The sequence below is a fragment of the Canis aureus genome, chromosome 11 (assembly GCF_053574225.1).
Source record: "Canis aureus isolate CA01 chromosome 11, VMU_Caureus_v.1.0, whole genome shotgun sequence".
Taxonomy (NCBI): domain Eukaryota; kingdom Metazoa; phylum Chordata; class Mammalia; order Carnivora; family Canidae; genus Canis; species Canis aureus.
Window position 1 is genome coordinate 69,113,163 of NC_135621.1, and position 22,538 is coordinate 69,135,700.

Here is a 22,538-nt window from a genome sequence, read left to right on the forward strand (position 1 = left end):
GCATTTTTGAGTAAGAAGCTAGTTGAAGTCATAAAAAGACTTGAGTTAGAGTAGACATTTTGCAGCTGTTTCTGGCCGAAACCAGAAAGTGGAAATTAAACAGCTGACACATCTCTCCTTATAACTTTTATTAAGCAGACAACCTCCCTTCACCCCCATCACCCCTGTCTAACTCTATGTACTTTTTTTTTTAATGTGAAAAGGATTTTTTTAAAACTGTTTTAAAGTTAATAAAATATACAACTTGACCTGGTTAATCTGAACCAGTTTGCAAACTCGCTTTATATCTGGATGAAAAAATAAACCTTCAGATTAACAAACTCTTGGCAAATCCCTCGCCTCTCCTGTTAGTGAATTCTTTGCTAGTCACATTTCCGGCTCGCCAGACACGGGGATGAATTAAGCCTGGGAGAATCAGGCTTGGCTGTAATTACATTAAAATTTTTGCAGTAAGGAAAAGTGTGTCATACTGTACAGATACCCTTAAGGTGACATTTGCTCTGACCTGCCAAGTTCGGGACTCTGGCCCAGGTCCTTGGATCTGTTAATAAGAGAACATTTGGCCAAAGGCACGGGCTACCTTTCCCATCATTCCATTTTGTCATTTAGGGAATTGATGATGCTGCTGGCTAGACAAAATGAAAGGTGGAGGTGGGCTCTGCAGAGAAGGTTGCAAGAACCTGAGCTGGTACAAGTCTGTATGGTCCAGATTTCACGTTCCCTCAGTGCTTAAGAAACCAGGCTGGTGAACAAGTGAGGGAAAGTGTATCCTGGAGAGAAGTGCTATCCAGGACGTGGGGAGAAGTCACATGTCGCTCTCGTCTCTTTCCTAACATCCGTCCTTCCCACTTTGCTTCATGACTCATCTTGTCCAGGAGCCTTTCCTGATGAGCCTTGTCCCGTCTCAGTCATTTCCAAGGGGATATTATTTGAATGATATAATTTTGCTTTTTGGCTTGCTTTAATGCCCTACGACGGTTCTGCATCTTTTGCCTTACTCTTGGCACCGTACTCAATGCTATTCATGCAGTATGTGCTTAACACTGTGTTGAGGACATTATGAAAGAACTTAATGCTCAGAAAGAGAAAATGTGTAATGCCAGTACCCAGTTACCTTGCAAGCAAATTTTCCTTGCATAATCTCATTTATTACTCTCATAAAATATAACACTATCCTTATTACTTTTGGCAGTAAAAGAAAGCCTCTAATGTATACCTTTCCTACCACACCTCGCACACTTAACTATTAAGGGAGTTCTAAATAGAGGGGTGGAAAGACATGGAAAAGGCCAAATTCTTCCAGCGGGAGCCAAATGACTTGGAGTGTGGAAGTTTGATTCTGAACTTAAAGTGGTCTGGGAAAACATAAACCTTTATGTCTTAAGTGACCCACTGGCCCCTCCAGTGTTTTGAAACGGAGTCCTCCTTTCAAAGTCTTCCCCTAGTTCTTCTTTGAGGAAAAGTAGTCTGAAGCTTACTTTCAAAGCCCTTAAGTGTAAAAATAAACAAGCATTCCGTCAATGGGGTCCCCGATGCCTCGCTATACTACAACACATTTTTGAGTCATAAATCATGGTCCTGACAGGTCTATGATGATGCATTGTGTTAATACATCATAATGACAATGCTGATGATGTATTAGTGCAATATATCCTGAAAGCCTATCACTTTAGAAATCTGTGTTTATAGATAGCAAAGAAAAGATTTGAGGGTAGCAAAATTGAGAAAGAAACAGGCACGTGGAGGGCTCAGGATGATGAACATCTCTTTTTGACAGATGAAGAGCTTCTCCCTCCCAGGAGCCAACGCTGTCCCTCTCCCAGTGGTTGTGCCATGGAGACAACTCCTGGAGACGTGTCCTCTACCAAACCGATGCCACGCGACCAGCTCTCGGAGGGGCTGGACTGGATGCAGATCTTCTGAGTCTCAGCCGCACACTTTCTCCAACACCTCTGAACTTTGAGATGAATGAAAAATACTGTATGTACATGAAACAGAAGCTCTATTCTAGGTTAGCCCATGGATCCAAATGGTTTGATCGCGTGTGCACATGCACATGGGCTTTGGAAACCTTTAGCAGTCAGTGGCCTTTGCTCCTTAGGCTTCTGGTAAGTGAGAGAATTCAGTGAATGGCCTGAGAGTATTAATGCAATCATTTCATTTGTTGGGAATTCACTGCTGCAACAGATCGGGTCCCAGCATTTAGGATACTTGGCCATCAGACTAGACCAAGTGCTAATCATGTATCAGCCAATCCTTCAAACCAGGTCAGCAGGGGAACATTTGTGGTGACTTGATAGCGATGAAAGCAGGTAGTCCTTTGGTTTGGCTTATAGTCCTGCCTATAAAATAACTGAATTATATAAAGCTTGTGCTGTCTTCATAAAGGGAACAATTGGAAAAACAAAAAAAAAGAAGCACATGCTTTTCGTAAAGGCAAACTCCTATTACACCTTTTCTATTGTATCTGCAGTCATCATTTCCAGTCAATCTATGACTGGTTTTGACATTCTTAACTCATCTCAATTCAGTTTTAAGATGTTCCTCAAAAAAAAAAAAGGCAAAACTAATAGGAAAACAAAAAAGAAAAGAAAAAAAATAAGTCAAGTGGAAAGATAAAAACCATTTAGAAGTGCAATGAAAGCCCTAAAGGAGCACAGAACACTCAGTAAAACTGGTATCTCTTTGGTTAGGAGATGGGCTAAGACCTATTTTTACATCACTGAAAAGTAAATTAAAAGTTTAAATTAGATTAGAAAATGGTTGGTATAACAGAGTCAAATAAATCCATATTCAAGGAGGAGCCACTTATTTTATGTTTTTTTTTTTTTTTTTTTTTTTTTTTAAGGATGAGCCGCTTTGCTTTTAAAATTCAGATTGTGACTTTTCAGGAAATACACAGGTAATACATTTTTAAAACACAATGTTTTTTTTTCCAATAAATTCTGGAATTCAGATTTTCCCAAATCAAGGCAAACGAGAGTTTGATGCATATCAAAGTCAGGCAAGAAGAAAGGCACTTATCTATTAGCATTTCCTGACACTAGAATGCCATTTTGTAAATGCACATTTTGCTGCACGTAGAGTCCATTTCTTAGGAACTTGCATGTAGTCCGTTTCCCTGTAGACTTGCTAGACAGATGTGGTTGGGGACTGTCTACACTCTTCATACTATGTCTGTATTTCCAATGTGTAAACTCTTCCGCCTGTCTATTGCTGATACTGATATAGTTATATCTGCCAATAATAAACTTCTGAAGTGCTGCCTAACCCTCCCTACCTCCAAACTTGAGATCTCCAAGGGTGCTTTCGAAAATATTCATTCAATAAAAATTAATATTTGATGGCTTTATGGAGATACTCAGTTATCAGGATCAGATTGTGTATTTTAAAAATACTCCCAGACATTGTCTATTCAGCCAGTTTCTGCCTGTAAGTGCTGGAACCCTGGAGCAGAAGGAACTTTATTACCTCCCACGGAGTGCTAGGAGACCACTAGGGAAATGACTGACCTTTCACTAAATGGTTGTCTTGCAGCCTGATGGGCTAGGTGTCCAGAGAGGGGCACTAGGTACCAGGGCTCACCAGCAGTGGGTTATTCCCACCTGAGCTGGCTCTGTTGACCATTGACTTTGATGACTAGTGCTGCTCCAAAATTTGTAAAGTTGCTGTAGAGACTGATGACAAAACCCCAAGGGTCCCGTGGCAAGCCTCCAGACCTTTGAAGATCCTCAGCTTTCTGACCAGTGGGCTTATGGTAATGTTTGTTGCTCTTGGCCTTGAAGCCAATCTGTCCCACACCCAAATTGAGCATCTGGAGAAAGTACAATTTCCAAGAACTGTTCCCAGAGGCCATATCTATCTCTCCATTACCAGAATAAAAATATCCCAGCTACTCCAAAGTACCCAGCTAATGAAAAGCTGTCTTATTTGCCCAGCTGGATTATCCTGATGATCTATAGGTCAACTTTCCCCTGCTCTCTTACATCTCCCACCAAATCAAGGGCATAGAATACTTAAACATATGTTTTAAAAATTCTCCTTGTTGTCATTCCCCAGGATTCATAAATCACTTTTGCTCTTATAAATCTACAAGGCATTAATGCATGAGGCCCAGGGGATGGTAACAAAGGGCAGATGAGGAGAACAGCTCCCTTTTCCTGCTCCAAGGCCACCAAACTCTTAGGGCCTCAGTTTCCTTATCCGTAAAATGAAGATTTGAGTTAGTTGAGAACTAGGGTATTGCCAACTGCATCTTATGTCGAAAGGATTTATTTCTACAACATTTAATAGAAAAGTGAAAAGCCGTATACTTACCACAATTATATTTCTAGAAAGCAACTTTGAAGCCTGTAGATTATTTCAGCAGCTGGTGATGCTAAACCTGCTGTCTATAGTGAGATAACAAATCTATCCCCGCTCCCCACCATCAGAAACACATTCCGAGGCACTCAGACCCCAAGCAGCTTCTTTCAAGCTGAATTTCCCCAAACTGTCTTGATTAAAGAGTTGGTTCATCAATTTAGAATTACTGTGGGGCTGTTCATGTCTAGGAGCATGGCCATGGCCCATCCCTGCTCTGTCAGAGCCAAAATTCTGCCAAAATTCTAGTTATGCCTTCTACTTGGGGGAACTCAATCTGCAAATATGCTTTTGAACATTAACTACTACACACCCATATTTCTGTTTTATATTCTAAGAAATGACCTCAACCAGGAAGTTCCTAATTTGGGGACCTATTGTTGAAATGGTTCTTCGGTCTACAACTGTAGTGGGGAGAAAAAAAAATCCAAAATCCAGATTCCTCCCTCTAGAAGGTGGATTCCTAGCCTGAAGGTATGTTTGCCTTGCTGGGAGGCTCAATGAGTTGATCCAGAGACTGTGGAAGGGAGAATTGCAAAGGACATAAGAAGGATGTGGGGTTTCTGAGGCAATCTTGAATGTCAAGGGGAAAGAGAGAGGCAGTTGGATAGTAATAGACAGAGGTAAGAATAAGGTGAAGAGGCCAAAAAAAGAAAAACTATATATATATACATATATCCTCAGTGGTGGAGTGCTCTGAGACTTTGAAGATTGGGGACTGCCCCCATTTTGGCCTGTGTTCTGTGATAGAAACATCTTCCTCCCTTCCATGCTTCATCTCCCATTTTGAATGAAATCTCTGTGAGCATAAATATCTTGGAATAATACAGTGATTGTGGAGATGGAGGAAGCAGCTGAGTTTCTCATTTAGAGCCTCTTGGACACACAGCAGGCCCAGAACGGCAAGATAACCTATACACTGAATTTACTCAGGAAAAGTGGAATTTAGATCCAGGGGTAACCATGAGAAGCTCTGCTCATGTGCAGAAACCTTGGGGTCTCCTTTAGACTCCCACGAGGTGTGGAATGTAAAGTTTGAGACAATCTTATCTGGGCAGGGAGACCTCAGCTGACATATGGGTTCCATTATGGGGGAGGATTTTTGTTACACTGGCATGGGGAATTAAGCTAATCTCCTTATATCAGACTTTATCCGCCTGTGGTAATATTTTGTGGAGTAAGATAAGCCCTGGGACATATTCAAACGTGGGTGATAACAAGTGATTTCATGACTCAGTTTTGCTCATCGAGTTCCGACCCCCAACTTTTGACTTCTAATCCAGACCAACGCCTCCCTAGCCATCCCCTCCCAACACACACAAAGAGCAAACCCTTAATCACCACTTGCACTTCCAGCCCAACTCTAAGTTCAGGCTAACTCAGTTAACCCCCTTGTATGTGAGTCAGGATGTGATTTCCTTCTTCTGCGTGGCTCCCCATTTTGAATCACTTCCTCCCTCCCGCCCCCCATCCCAATCTCCCTGTAGCAGTTTCTGTTGTCTTGCCTTAGCCCTTAGCTACCCTCATGGTCAGCCCCTCCTCTCCAAAGAAGGGGTTTTGCTTCCTCTTACATCTTCAGTGAACCATCGTGACCTTTGAGGCTGATGCAGGTGCTCTGGGAGATCAGTTCATCAAGTACTGCAGACAGCAAGGGCTGGGGTGAGCCATCAGCCCCTCAAAACTATGGTCTAGAACTGCCCTGGACCATATTAGTAATGGTGACCTGGAGGTGAAAGGCTCTGTATTCCATTACCAGTCTCCTGAGTAATCTACCTAATTCAGTATCCTTTCATTTAATTGAAACATTATTTTCTCTCTGTTAGCCAGGGCACTCAGGCTGGTATAGCAGTGTTAATCTTTCAGCTGATTTCCATCTTTGCAGAATTACCTTTCTAGCAATTAGACCCACTGGTATAAATTTGCCTTGCTCCTTCCTGGGGTTCAATGTTAAAATGGAAATCTCCAAGCTCAATGCGTTTTCCTCCAGGCTGACCCAGGGCAGATATTAATTAACTGGGGTGTCGTGAAAAGGTTGAGCTTGAAAAGCCAAGTAGGAGAATACTTCTCCTGGGATGTCGTTGCAGCCAACAGATGGACTAAAGAGGGTGAGACCCGGATGGAGAAGAATCGCATTTAAAATCAAGTGGAAGGACTGCGCCATTAGTGAGCTGGGCAGCAAACCAAGGGTTGCCCTGGAAATACGGTAGTACCTTCGAATAACAGAATCTTTTGTATCCTTTGCTGAAGTCTGAATGTAGCTCTTTTGTACAGAACATTCTCTGAGACAACCAGGGTCATGGTGACCGGCCTCTCAGCTTGCCTGGAAATAAGGGGTTGTGGGAGCAGGGGTTCTCCAAGCTACAACTAGGAAAGTCCTGGGACATGGGATGAATTGGTCACCCTGTGGAGGTCCAGTTTCTGAGACAGGTGTGAAAGCCAGTTGATTTCTCCATTTTTGGTTAAACTTCAGCAATGAGCAATTTTATGACCACTACCTTACCTGGTGAAATCTAAGTTTTTCTGAAATCTGGCATCTGCTCCTACCGCAGTTGAAAAGCAAGTTCTAGATTTTCAGGGTTGTTAGGACTGCTAGTTGACAAATCCAAAAGCTATCTTTTAGACCCTGCCCTCTCCCCAGGACTGGACACCCCTGGATGCATGGCCTTTCTGGACTCTCTTCATCGGACTTCCAGAGCACGGTTTGTCTGGTTCACATCTTTCCAACCACTTCTCTTTCTCCGTTGCGTCAATCTCCACCTTCGCTCTTCTCCCTCTGCAGTTACTCCTGTAGATACTGGGCTGCACAGTTACCTGTAGCCTCTCTGTCCTACCCTTTGATACCCTCCCCCGTGCTGCTGGGGCTGGAAACCAGCACACTTATTTTCCTGGGCTCGTTTGCCAGCTGCCTTGAGGTTAGGCTCTGTCGTAGAGGCGCTAGGGTGAGGTCAGAAAGCAGGAGAAAGATGCGAGGTCCTTCTCCTGGCTCCTACCACCTCTCCTATAGGCAGTGACTGCTTTTGCAAAATACTTTATGTGCCTGATTTCTAAACACTGCGTGACCCCTCGCAGACGTGCTTTCTCCTGCAGATAACGTGATTGCAGCTCAGAGAAGTTGGTTGACTTTCCAAAGGTCATGCAGGTGTTGAGTAGAAGAGCGTGGATCTGAGTTCAGGTCCTTCTAATTCCAGAGCCTATGTCTTCTCTGTGGGTTACTCTCTGGTTTCTTCAACTTGAAATTCATCCAGCCGATTACCAGTTGAGATAGTATTTCTCAATTTCACTTTCAAAAAAACCTGATCCATAGCTAGAATCTAATCAGTACTTAAGAATGAATTGAGCATATACTGTTTCTCCAAGTAAACATTTTTTTATTAAGTTTAACAACTTTATTAAGGCATAAATGACAAAATAAACTATACACACTCAAAGTGCACAATGTAATCATTTTTGACATATATTATTCACCTGTGAAGTCATTACCATAATCAAGACAATGAACATATCCATCAATCCCAGAAGTTTCTTCATTCTCCCTCCTAAGTTCTCATCCCCAGCCCTCTTCAGATCTCTCTCCCACCAATTATCAGAAAACCACTGATAGGCTCTCTGTCACTATAGATTAGTTTGTATTTCCTGTATTTTATGTGAATGGACCCACACAGTGCACACTCTTTTTTTTTTCCCTCTAGCTTCTCTTACTCAGTATAATTATTTTGAGATTCGTTCATATTGTTGCATGAGTACTTTCTATTACTCAGTTCTACTATTCCACCCTCTGAATATACAATTTGTCGATTCATTCACCTGATGACAGACACCTAAGTTTTTATATATCATAAATAAAGCTCTTTGAACAATCACGTATAAGTCTTTGTCTAGACATATGCTTCCCTTTCTCTTGGGTAACCTAGGAATGGCATGGCTGGGTCATGTGGTAGGTGTACGCTTAACTTTTTGAGACACTGGGCAAACTGTTTTCTGAAGCAATTGCATCATTTTACATTCTTACCAACAGTGCATGAGAATTTCTATTGCTCCACATTCTTGCCAACACTTGATACGATCTGTCCTTCTAATATTAGCCATCCTAAAAAGTATAATGGTAGTATTTCACTGTGGCTTGAATTTGTATTTGTTAAGCACTTTTCTGTGTTCTTGCTATATCTTTTTTTGCTGAGATAGCTGTTCAAATTTGTTAACTGTTTTTATTAAACGGTTTGATTTATTATTGAATTAGAATTCTTTTTATACTATGGATAGAAGTTCTCTATCAGATATGCGATTTGCAAATATTTTGTCCTACTTTGAGTCTTATCTTTTCAATTCAGAGTGCCTTCCAAAATGCAGAATTTCTTAATTTTGATGAATTCATCCAGTTTTTGCTTAGTGGATTCCACTTTGGTGTTCTATCTAAGAAATCTAACACAAACAGCCTCACACAAGTTCACAAAGACTTTCTCCTATTTGTTTTCCCCAGAAATTTTAGGGTTTACATTTAGCTCTATGATTGACCTTGACTTAATAGCTGTATACACTGAATGATATTGATGAAGGTTTTGTTTTTGTTTTTGATTTCAAACGGACATCCGATCATTCTGGCACCATTTGTTGAAAAGATTATTCTTCCTGTATTAAATTTTGCCTTTGTACTTTCGTTGAAAGTAAACGGACCGTATGTATAGACCTATTTTCTGTCTTCTCAATTCTGTCCCAATGATCTATGTTGATGTCAGTGCTACAAACACTGTAGCTTTTTTTTTTTTTAAAAAAAAAAAAAAAAGGCCCTGAGAACATGGCCAGAGCCAAAGGCAGATGCCCCTCACTGGAGCTTTTGAATAAATTTTGAAGTTAGATACTATAAGCCCTTTAGCTTTGTTTACCTTTTTCAAAGTTGCCTGGGCTATTTAGGTTCTTCGCACTTCTTTATAAATCTGAGGATCAGCTAGCGAATTTCTACAAAATCTTGCTTAGATTCAATCTACAGATAAATTTTGGGGAGAATTGATCCAATTGACTCATACAATAGTATTGAGAGTCTTTCAATACACGAGCATGATATATGTCTCCATTCATTTAAGTCTTCTTTAATTTCTCTCAGCAATGTCTTGTAAATTTTAGTATATAAGTTTTGCACATTTTTTGTCAGATTTATCACCAGGTATTTCATACTTTGATGTTAATATAATGGTATTGATTTTTAAAATTCAGTTTATGATTGTTCATTGTTAGTCCACAGAAATGCAATTGATTTTTGTTTTATAAACTGCAAACTTGCTGAATGTATTTGTTAATTCTAGTGGCTTTTAGGAGATTTCATAGCATTTTGTGCACAGACTAGGGAGTCATCTGCTAACAGAGTTTTATTTTTTCCTTTCCCAAATGGGTGCCTCTTGTTTTTTCTCTTGCCTTTATTCAACTGGCTAGCGTCTCTAATGTTTATGTTAAGTATTAGTGGTGAGAGTGGACATTTCTGTCTTGTCTCTGATCTTAAGGGGAAAAACACCTAGTGTTTCAATATGTGGTTTGTTATGGATTTTTGATAGATTCCTTTTACAAGGTTAAGGAAGTTCACTTCTATTTTTAGTTTATTGAGAAAATGGTCATGGACGCATATAAACATAGCTTTGTCAGGTACTTTTTTTCCTTTTCAATGCTAGGCTTTTGAATTTCACAGTCATCTACAGAATTTATGTACATATTAGATAGATTTCTAATTAGATAGATTTGCTCACTGCTTCCTCCACCATCCTGACATCTCATGATCTGCTGAGGATGGGAAAGGATGGATAAGACAAGAAAAGGAAACCAGACCTGCAAGGACTTTCTGGGCAAGGGCTACTTCTGGCCTTCAGTCCCATATCTATGAGTTTCCTGGAACGGTTGGCTGATGTTCTATTTTATTTATATAATCATTCATTCATTCATTTGTTCATTCATTTATCATTTTATGATTTTCGTACTTGATCTTTTTTTCACTATTCATTATTCACTTTATCATTTTATTAAGCAGAACTTTTGCTTTTACTTTTTAGTTAATGCCATATAGTTTTTCATCATTTCCTTGAAAAATTTTTAAAAGTTTTCATTTGAGTTTTTTTTATCATGTCCATTCAATCTTGAATCTAATGACTTTATTACTTGTGTTTATCTTTAGTTCATTTTAAAATTGCAAGCAAGAATCATTGACCTGAGCGTAGCATCTGTTGAGACCCAGCCATAGAGCTAACCAGGGTGCCTGAAGATTTCCTCCTCCAATGCTCTTGGCTTGATTCTTTAAGCTCACCTCAGCATTCCTCAGGGCGGCAGAACTTCGAGAGGCACCACTCAAAATTGTACTCAATATAAATGTCAGGAGGCAACCGTTCCAGGAATTCCTTCACACACAATAAATGTGGATAATGCCCTCTGAAGTTGTCCAACAGTGATACTGCCCACCTTGCGAAGATGATACACTGAGTTCTAAAGTTTATTCTAAACGGAATAAAACAAGAGCTATATGGGCCACTCTACCTTTTCAAAGATCACATTAATTCTTCATCCCAGTCACAGCACAGCTGAACCATTGAAACAATGTTGTCTTTTCATATCACAAATCATCCAAGCCCTTTATAAGCATATGAATTATTTAAATTGATGATCTCTGTTCAGTACAACCGCTGAACATCAGGTAAATATATGGTTGCATAATAAAAGATGAAATGTAGTAAGGTTCCAGCCAGAAAAAGACTCTCCAAACTCCCTCATTTCATTTTTGTTTATGATTTCTGAAATTTCAATATTATTTTTATTTGGATAAAATACAGAATAGCAAGATTAAAAAAAAAAGAACTAAAAGTAGAAACTGGAAATTAAATAGCATAGGTCACTTAAGATTCTTTTCAATAATGACTCAAATTGGCTTCAAGGTAGGCACCTGCCAAAAGATGCTTCTTCCAGGAAGGATTTTAGGAAATTTCTCTAAATGTATATAGTCTGAAGGCAAACAGAGAAGTTCACTAGATCTAGAATTAAGGTTGATAGTGTTGTGCAGAAAAAGCTAACTCTACGTATGATGAACAATCAGCTATAAATAAAACAAAAACAAAAAAATAAAATATCATTGTATACTTGCCCAGCTTCATTCCATAACTATAAACTACAATCTCCTAAAAAGTACCTCTGAGCATAAGTAAACTGAGGATAGGTTCTTTTACTCTTGCTCAGTTCCCTAAAATGAGAGACAAATGTGGACAGACTTAACTCTCCACAAGGCAATTTGATTGATATTCACTACTTTCTCTAGTGCTTATGACTTCCAATCCAATGAGATTCTTGGCAAGTAAACTTTCCAAACACTCTATCTAAGGCTCACCCTGTGAAGACTCCCTGACACCCTTATTAAATGTTAACACATTCCACTTTTCTCTGCAACTTTATCCACTTCCAAAAAGATATATCCCTGTGCTAGGGGCTGTTAAAGATACTCTGTAGATGGGAGATGAAGTTCCTGCTCATCAGACATGTACAGTGCTGATGGAGAAAAAGGTTTACATTCAGAGTAGTAGAATCAAGCAGGCATTTTTCTGTAACCCATGGGAATGAAAACAAAAGGGGGCGGGGGGAGAAAGTGAGCATGGGTAGAAGACCAAGGAAAAATTGACACCTGGCCTGTCCTGGAGGGCTGATGGCATTCCAGCTGCTGGGAGGACTCTGAATGCTGACACTGCATCACTCGTTCATTGTGAATACCATGTAAGATGTCCAGTGTATCCAGAAATAGTGGCCCTAATTTCTGTTTTCCCCCTACATTCTTCTCTTTAGAGTCTTAATAACAATCAGGAGCAGGGTAAAGCAGATGGTGATGGGTTTGTTTCTAGGTTCACCCTATTCACCCCTCCAATACTGAGTTTATAGAATGATCACAGGTGGAACAGAGTTTATACCCAAGGAAAGATACCAAGTGTTTTTGACCCCACTCCTCAGGTTCTTTTTTTTTTTAATTTAATTTAATTTTTAATTTTTTTTAATAAATTAATTTTTTATTGGTGTTCAATTTACCAACATACAGAATAACACCCAGTGCTCATCCCGTCAAGTGCCCCCCTCCGTGCCCGTCACCCATTCACCCCCACCCCCCGCCCTCCTCCCCTTCCACCACCCCTAGTTTGTTTCCCAGTTAGGAGTCTTTTTCTTCTCCCTTCCCTTATATTCCCTTTCACTGTTATTTATATTCCCCAAATGAATGAGAACATACATTGTCCTTCTCCGATTGACTTACTTCACTCCTCAGGTTCTATGGCAATTTTGGTATTTACTGCTACATTTAATCCATTTCTATTACATTTTTCATTCAACAGATGCTTATTATGCCCTGTTTATGTGCAAGTTATTGTTTTCAGCCTGGGGAACAAAAACAGACAGCATCCTTGTCTTCTTGGAGCTTACTCTATAGTGGAAAGAGACAATACAGAAATTAATGTCTATCTATCTATCTATCTATCTATCTATCTATCTATCATCTATCTATCTATCTATCTATCATTCCTATATCTATGGATATTTGTAGAGTAGAAAACAATGCAATATAATATAATATATATTCCAGACCCATATAAATATTTATATTTGCATATGTGTATATAAACATTTACTTAAATATTTATATAATAAATACTATGGGGGAATCTAAAGCATGGAAAGAGAATATGTGGGTAGAGAAATTTTTGAGCAGATGGCCATGAAAATCCTTGCTGAGAAGGCAACATTTGAATGGTGACTTAAAAGGGATGAAGAGGTGATACATATGGATATCTGGGACAAGAGCGTTTCAGAAAGAGGGACCAACCAGTACAAAGGCCCTGATTTACAATTATGGTTGGTGTGCTCAAGAAAATTGAATTCACAATGTGAAAGCATCACACGAACTGCTGTGTGGAAAACAGATTATAGAGGAGCAAGTAGAAAAATAGATGATAATGGCTTGAATCAGGAGGGTAGTGGTAGAGAATAGATATATTTTGGTTCTAAGATTTTTTTTTAACATTTTAGCACCTATGAAATTGGAATCCAACTTATAATTGATGGCTTCTTACCATTACTATAGGTCAAGAGGCATAGAGATGGAGTTGCCATTTATCCGCACATGCGCGTACCCGGTTTGGAGCTTTTATTTTCCCTCAGTTGGTCACAGATCAGCAAGAGTTCTGCAGCTTCTGCTTGACATCTGCAGGAAGAGAGCACTGCATTGCTACTACTCTTAATGGCATCATGAATGATGTTTTCAGACAAACGTGTATTTCTGAGACTCTGAGTCAAAGCAATAAAGAAAATGGGTTCTGAAGTTGGATAATATTTTTGGGAACCTTAAACAACTTCTTCTTTTTTTTTTAACCAACTTCTTTTACATACATTTTCCTTTGCTATATGAACGAGGATGATATATGGCTAAAAAATTATGTCTACGTAAGTTTGGAGATCTTTAAATAAGTATAAAATACAAATTCCAAGCAATACCATTGAGTTATAAGATGGTCAGATTTTTTTTTTCTTTCTTAGGAATGAATACTACAATCACATACCTCACAACTGATGGTATCTTAGATTCTATAAAATACTAAATTTTAAGGAAAGATTTCATGAGGAGAATGAGGGCATAATAGGAATCAAGGATGATTCCAAAGGGTTTTGTATGAGCAACTGGTAAAATAGAGTTCCCACTGACAGAGAAGGAGAGAAGTGGCAGGAGATGGGGATGTGGGGGTTGGGCAGGAGCCCTCTTGGGGGCATGTTAGTCTAGAAATGGTTATTAAGCATCAGTTTTCTGAGGCTGTTGTGTAAAGTGCCAGCAAGTGGATGGCTTAAAACAAAATAAATGTATTGTTTCAAAGATCTGGAGGTTGGAATTCTGAAACCAAGGTGTTGGCCTACTTTCTTGTGGTTCCTCTAGGAGGGAATCCTTCATTGCCTCTTCTAGCTTCTGGTGTTGGCCAACAATTCTTGGCATTCCTTGGCTTGTAGATGCATCATTCCAATCACATGGCTATTTTCCCCCATCTGTCTTCACATCATCCTCTCTGTGTGTGTTTGTCTCTCTGTGTGTCCAAATGTCCTCTTTTCATGGGGATATCAGTTACATTGGATTAGAGCCCACCCTAATGACCTCATTTTAAGTTGGTACTTCCAAATAAGGTCACATCCCAAGGTACAGGGAAGAGGGGGGTTGGGACATCAACACTTCTTTTTGGGAGGGTGAGTCAACCCATAATAGCATTCAAGTAAAGTGGTCTAATAGACAGATGTCAATGAGATAGTCTAAAGTCAGGAGACAAATTTGGTCTAGAAACCAAAATGTGGGAATCATCAGCATGTATAAATGGTATCAACGAGACTGAGTGAGATCACCAGAAAGCGAGTGTAAACAAATCTGAAATCTGAAGTCATTCAGACATTTGGAATTGTGGAAAAAGTTTCAACATTCCTCACGTAGGTAGAACTTATACTATCCATATAATGAGCTTCTTAACCTTAGAAAAGCCTTGGACTTATTATTATTTTGAAACATTTATTACAGAAGAAAATAGTGCTGGGTAAACGTCCTAATTCAGTTTGTGTCAATAAGAGTCATTCTGAAAAACACATTCAGATAACTGGGGCTGAATTTAAGTAGTATGTCCCATTAAAGCTCATTAAAGAATAAAGCCTAATAGCCAAGGGCTCTGAATAATACAAAAGAGTCTAACCTTATGTGGTTAGGCTTTCAGTTCTACTTTAAGAATATCTTTTGAACAATATAGTCACACAAGTAAATTTTCCAAAAGTAAAACTTCCTAGCGGTGATAGAGCTTAGGGTTGAATGAAGTTTTCGAGATCATCCTGCTGATAGATGAAGGAAGAGAGTCCTGGATCTGCCGAGGGACTAACCCAACTTGAAATAGTACCCTTGAAAGGGCATGAACCTTTCATAGTTTAAGTTCATCATATTTCCTACCACACTTGCTAGACACACACACACACACACACACACACACACACACACCCCAAGGAAATTTGTGACAAAAACTGTAACTTTCAGACACAATCCAAAGGCTTATGCTAACAACAGAGGAAAAATGCATAAAGGTTGCGACCGCATATGAGGATGCCATTGATCTTTGAGTTTCACTGGATAGTCGGTTAGCCTGGGAAATCCTGTTTAAATCTTGTCAGAAACAAAAATAAGACAAATAAAGCTGCACTCTCCACTTAAGGCAGTCTTGTGTAAACGCAAAGAAGAAATGGAAAAGGATGCTGTAAGACTAATGCTTGAATCATGTTCAGATAGTCTTCATAATTAATAAATTAGACATTAAGATTAATTGAGCATATAAATGTGACCACTTTTCCCCCAAAGCATACGATCATCCCTCTTCTCATGAATAACCCTTAAATTATAAAAATTTCTTCTACTTTGCATTTGGTATAGGTTTAAATGGATAGCACCCCTCACCATGAAGGTTACCAGAACCCCCTCTCTTTCTCTGTCAGTGTTCCTCAGTGTTAGAAAGCTACTCACTAAATTAGATGGTAAAAAAAGAGGTTGTAACTTTGGAATTGGACCTTGGTTCATACTGTAGCTCTATTGCTGTTTGGCTGTGGGGTATCTCCTGCTTTCTTAATTTTTCTGAGGCTGATACGTCTCTTCTAGAGTTTGGATGATATTGCTCACTTGAAAAGATGTCTGTGTAAAATAAACGACTTAGTGAAGATACATGAAATATTAACACAGTACTTGGTACTTAGTGAATATCAATAAATGGCTTCCGAATAAAATAATGTTCATTTTAGCCATTTTTCTTCCCTAGGCTTGTTTACTTTGTAGTATATCCAGGTTGTTTTATTCACTATATTGTTACCGATAGTAAAAACAAATAAAAATGTATTTTATAATGTTATGTTCAATTTTTATTCGAGAACTCTAAATATTTACAATCTTTCAAATACACGTTTGGGTGATTTTTTTTTCGGGGTTACTTGATTTCCATTCAGGTTGCAAAATAAGATGTTCTTGTTTATGTATCAGCATGCATACATGTATGTCTCTTTACTACTTAAGACAAATACTGTTTCCTTCTACCAAGTAAAAGAAATAGTTGCTTGTATAAATGCATAAATATAACTTCATTTGATACCTTCATTTTGCCTTAACTACATAAACAGCACCTTCAGGCTATATAGTAAGTAATCGATTTAGGAAAAATAATTATGAAAAAGTAATCGCATTTGACTGTGATTGCTCATATAGCTTTAACTTATTTAAATTTTTTTTTTTTAAAATAGCTGCTGAGACTTTTTTTTTAAAGGAAAAATTGAACTTTTCCTTTAAACAATAGCCATAGCAGCCACCCTGCCTGTGACTACCCCATCCTTGTGGTGTAGATGGTAGGTGAGCCTAAGAAATACCTTCTAAATCTCATCAGAAACACAACACAACTAAGATGAAATCAAACTGCCCCTTCCACTTGAGGCAGTTCCATAAAAATGCCAAGGGAAACTCTAATGACTTCCAAACATGTACATTTTTGCACTGTGTTCAAGCTTGAGTTCCCTTTGCCTAAAGTTCAGCTTTAAAAAGAACCAGCTGTGGGATTGATCGTGGGCCAAAAGTCAGCACCATCAACCGAAACACTTGAGGATTGTAATGGAAGTGAGCTTCGCTGTTGTCTCCGTCTCCGACGGATGGGCAACCTTGTCTGGTGACCGCTTCATCACCAAGGACCCTGGCCCAGCACCTCAGCAGGTACAACTCACTTGACAAGCACGGCTGTAAATAAATCTGTGCTCAGGAGTAGGAATATGTGGAGTCCCTCTCTCGCACCTACAGTTTCCTTATTCTTATAGCAATTGGCCTAGCAGGTGCTCAAGAAATAGTTTGGGGAAGCAACCCCTTTCTGCCTTAAAATCCAGCATTTTAGAAGGACAAAAAAAAAAAATGCTCCTTTTATGGGATCAGGGCCTTCCATCTTACAAAATTGGGCAATTTGGGGTGGCGTGGGATGCTTTAACCGAAGTTCAGACTAGTGACAGATCCGGCCCTGAATCTACTGCACACTAATTGTTTCATTGAGATAATTTTGAGGTAATTACACTCTTCCAATCCACAAGTAACCTCACTCGAGCTGTACTTAATCCGCTGTAGCTTGCTATTTCTGAAAGGTCAGGAAATCTCTTTCCTCACCTCTAACTGCTCACCTTTCCTGGGTGCACTACGGGGATGCATAATTCCAACCGAGTGGAAATTCAGTCAGTGAATGAAGTCTAGACATAAATATTCATAGCAAAAAGTTTTGGGGGAGAAAAGTCGAGAAACGAGACAAAGTAAATCAGAGCCCCGTATTGAGATAACTGAGATGTGCTCTGACAGTTGACACGGATTTGCTCAAAATTTCAGTCTGTTGTTTCAAAACCCTTTTCATGGCAACAAACTCACGATCCTGGGCCAGGGTTTGGCTCCCTCATTCATGCTTTGCTCACTGAGGAAGAAAGCAAAGGCACTTGGAGCCTTTCAAACTCCTCCCAGGCCTTGGGAGACTTCTTTCAAAGATTTATTCATGTTCCGATGTGGCCAAACATGCCTCAACTTACATAAAATTACTTGGAATTTGTACTGTACTTGGAAGTCTGCTATTGAATTAACTCATTACCAATCCTGGCCAAGCACTCCTCAAACATCGCTTCCAACGCATTCTACAAATTATGAATTCTGCAAAGCCAAGGACCCTGCCCTCATCCACATCGTGTGTGTATATATGAGGAGTGTTTATTATAAACGGCAACCAGTCATTAGTAATAGCGTAACTTTTCTCTTTATCACATGTATCAGACTTAATTCTTCTCTTCTTCAACCAAAGATGTTCTCAAGGTTACCTGTCCTTCAAAGATCAACAAATAGAAATCTCATGATGCGACTAAATTCCAAAAGCAATAAACAAAGGGAAGACCTTTTCATGACACTAAGTCGTGTACTTTATCTTCTTAAGCTTTGGGAAAACTACTAACAATTTCCCTTGTCAGGATGAAGCGTCCGTCAAGAACCATCCCAAGGTAAACTGGAGCTTTTGGTACTTTTCGGCATTCAGCCATCAAACAATGCTTGTGGCTCTGCCTTGTGGCTTAGTGTGGGACTTTGCCGGGGCCAATCAAGGCCTGAACTTGCGGGTCACAGTTAGTAAAATTCAGGATAAAGAAGAATTTGTTAATTCTGTGCAATCCAAGTAGTTAAAATATTCAAATACAAGTAACTTCTAGTTTTCTATTTTCATTCACTTTTTTTTTCTTTGTTCTCCTGGTTGGCTGTTGTAGGAAACTCTGTTAATCCAGTGAATTCAAAGACGGGGCTTAAAAACTAAAAACCCAGCTACCAAGTAGAACTGTGAGAATTCTAATATGACCTACGTGGTGCCACTTTTGTTGGCAGCACCTCCTTTCTATTTTACGGATAGATTAGTGTGGAAGAAGGTATGCGACCAGCATGTCCCACAATGAATGCTAGTACCAGTCAAGAACGTCTACCCTATTCCTTACAGTTTTCCCTGCTCATTTGTATGTATGAAAAGAAAAAAAATCTTTTCACAAATTCTTATGATACTCATGTACTTAATTACATAAATGATTTTGAAAGAGTTTACTTGATTACTTTCTTGAAAATTGTGGGTTAAGACACTGAAATGAAGACTCACCTTGATCTCTCTATTACTAAATCTTAAAAAAAAAAAAAAAAAAGGTGGGGTGGGGTGGAATGAGGAAGACAACATACACTTGTTTGGAAGCTATCATAAAAGAGGCATCATGCCTGGCATTTACATGCTTGATCATGGCAAGCGCAGGACTAAAGGAGAGGCCAAGATTTCCCCTTCCTCTTGGACTCACTTTCCTTATTTATTTATTTTTTTTAAGATTTTATTTATTTATTTGAGAAAGAGAGAGCATGAGTGGGGCCAGGGGGTGGTGGGGAGTAGAGGGAGAGGGAGAAGCAGGCTCCCTGCTGATCTGGGGGGGGATCCCCAATGTCGACGATGTGGGGCTCCATCCCAGGACCCTGGGATCACGACCCGAGCTGAAGGCAGCTGCTTAACCGACTGAGCCCCACAGGCGCCCCTCAGTTTCCTTGTTCTTACTGCTGTTGGCCTAGCAGGTGCTCAATAAATAGTTTGGGAATCAACCCTTTTCTGCCTTAAAATCCAGCATTTTAGAAGGACAAAAATGAATGTTCCTTTTATGGGATCAGGGCCTTCCATCTTAAGAGATCTATTTCCCGTCACATTTTCTATAGCACATACTTATGAGCCTCAGGTGAAAAACAAGTAGTTAGCCTTTGGAAATCCTATGGGTAATAGGCAGCCTTCCTGACACATAAATTGTCTTTAAGTGGGTTTGGTGAGACATGAACATACTATTCCAAATTCAAGCCCAAACTCAAAGGTTTTCTTTCCTGTTTCCCATTTTCCGAGGATTTCCAAGAACAGCCATTTCACAGTTCAGTTGTGAAATAAAATCCTGTTATCACTATCCAGGGATGTCGAACCATAACTAAGGGAAACGAGGAAATGTACAATTTGTCCTTATGGCTTCCATTACGATTTTATAGGATTTATTTAATTTTGTGTATATTAATTAATTTATTTACTAACGAATAATTGTCCTGGCAACTGGCTCCATCATAAAAGATTCTGAGAGGACAAATCAAAGAGGAATGCTGTTTTTCAGTAGACTGTCTTTCTGTTTGCTTTTCTTCCATCTTCTGGTTTCATAAAAGAGGTGATGTCGTAATTTATGATGTTAAGCTGACTGGTGAAATGTCATTACACAAGCGATGCTTTAATTGATGATGTTAGGCTGGTTAGCAGGAAAGTGTCAAATGTCACTTTTGTGACATGAACTGGCAGTTATGATTATATAATATCAATTATTCTTTGGAAAACTGCGTTAGATCAGTTAGAGCTGAACCGATTTAGTTTGAGCAGGTTCATATATTTTTTTTTTCTAGCTGTTCATCTAGTTCTAATTATTAGGAGTAAAGTACACTTTGGATGTGGTTTAGAATTTCCTAATGTCCTCCTTGGAAGTGTAATAGGTACATGATATGCCTCACGTGTTGCATAAAGAGGTGCAAGAAAAATCTGTAGCGACCTTCCAGAAAGGAGTCTGTATCTTGAATCTTCCTCCTCCTTCACTGAAACTCTTGAAATTATTTTAATTATTTTATTTTATTTTATTTTTTTTAAATTTTTTATTTATTTATGATAGTCACAGAGAGAGAGAGAGAGAGGCAGAGACACAGGCAGAGGGAGAAGCAGGCTCCATGCACCGGGAGCCCGATGTGGGATTCGATCCCGGGTCTCCAGGATCACGCCCTGGGCCAAAGGCAGGCGCCAAACCGCTGCGCCACCCAGGGATCCCTATTTTAATTATTTTAATTGTTAGTTGAGATTTAATTGAAATCTGACACTGTGAGGGAATATATTTTAGCTTTAGCTCTTAGCTTGTTTTGGTTTTCTGTGAAAGTCAGCTGCTAAGTTAATTTAAATTTAATCCAAAACTTGTAGACATACCTGCTTCTCTCCTTTTCTTTTTAAATTAAGGCAAAAAGAAGAAACACAGGAAGTGGAGAGGCATTTTCATATATTCTTTGTCCTTGACCATAGACATTTTGAAACAGCAAGGAATTAACTGGAGGGCTATGAGAATTCAAAACTCATAAGGCCTAATGATAAAAAAAAAACAACAAATCTAATGATAAAAATATTAATAATAAATGCCATGATAGCAAGAGCTACCAATTCTTGTCATTGGCGCAAACGGGCACCGTGCTTATCCTTTACATACATTGCCCGACAGATTCTTCATAACGAGGGTGGGAGCTACATAGGATTTGTATCATTTTTCTTTTCTTTTCTTTTTTTAGTATCACTTTTCATAGGACAAAAGTAAGGTCCACAAGTATTTTGGCCTAAAGGAAGCAGTTTGTAAATGTTAAGTATCTCCAGGAGTATTGGAGAACTTTGGCATGGGGCACACACAAAGGGTGGGGGACGGGCCATGGGGTGAGCCATCCCTTGCAGCCTCTGCCATCATTGCAGCGGAGGTGATGCTTGGGAGCTGAGCCCGGCATGTGGCATGTGAGAAGGATGCTAACAGAAGGGAGGCGGAGGGGAGCTGGTGAGGCTGCGGCCAGGAACTCCGGGAGGTCGGGGTTTGGGGTCCCACAAAGGAGCCTGGGAGGGGGCTCGGGGCCCGTAGATGGCTCTGCTGCCAGGGCCCGCATCCTGCATGCAGCCTTCAGGGGACAGGACTCCTGTCTCCTGCCTCCAGGGCTGCTCCCAGCTTCCACGAGGAACTGCTGTGAGGGCCGGTGGGTTGCAAGCCCTTGAGGCTCGGCAGCCTCTCCACAACGTTTTTTTTCTATCTGGAAACCTTAAAAAAAATTTTTTTTAAATTTATTTATTCATGAGAGAGGGAGAGACCCAGGCAGAGGGAGAAGCAGGCTCCCCGCTGGGAGCCCGACACTGGACTCGATCCCAGGTCCCCAGGACCAGGTCCTGGGCCCAAGGCAGACGCTGCACCGCTGAACCCCCCAGGGGCCCTGAAGCTCGTGGGCACCAGGCCCAAGGCCCCTGTGCCCTGGGTCAGCCACGATGACCAGCCCAGCTCTGTGCAGGCTCCAGCCGCTTTCCAGTAAACGCAGCCTTGCTTCGTGCGATGCCATGTACCTCTTGCCCCTGGCAGACATGAGGCTTCTTTCGTGGCACCCCTGCAATGGGGGTTTAGGAGCTCAACTGGTGTCAGGAAAATGTGAGACCTACAGGTGGGAGGAATTAATCCCAGGGTGGGGGAAATGTTCACCACTTGGAACAAGAGTCGACGGGTCAGTGCTTCTCCCTTGGTCCCCTTCCCAGCCCAGGACACCCGACGTGCATTTGGTTCTGCTTGTCAGGTGGTCCCACAGGACTGCACGTCCCGTCACCTACAGGGACGTCCTTGCATGGGCTCTCCCTTCTTCCCTTTTCCCTCTGCTTGCCTGGGATCATGCTCCCAAATAAACTACCCACACACACGGCCATTTTCTCAGACTTCGCTTCTTGGGGACTCCAGGGTAAGACAACCTTTGAGGTTTAAGGACTCAATAAATAAATAAATAAATAAATAAATAAATAAATAAATAA

The 22,538-nt window shown here is 40.1% G+C and overlaps 1 long non-coding RNA gene across 5 annotated transcripts; it reads left to right on the plus strand.

Annotated features, from left to right (window-relative positions):
* The first annotated feature begins 1,656 nt into the window (after positions 1 to 1,656).
* Positions 1,657 to 13,681, plus strand: LOC144324306 (uncharacterized). 5 transcript variants are annotated; one of them, XR_013389832.1, is made up of 6 exons: positions 1,657 to 2,108; positions 2,849 to 2,902; positions 4,701 to 4,836; positions 6,447 to 6,565; positions 10,517 to 11,029; positions 13,445 to 13,681. It is a non-coding gene; the product is annotated as an uncharacterized LOC144324306 (long non-coding RNA). The 5 variants fall into 5 exon arrangements; XR_013389834.1 differs by lacking the exon at positions 10,517 to 11,029; XR_013389835.1 differs by lacking the exon at positions 6,447 to 6,565.
* The last annotated feature ends 8,857 nt before the right edge of the window (positions 13,682 to 22,538 follow it).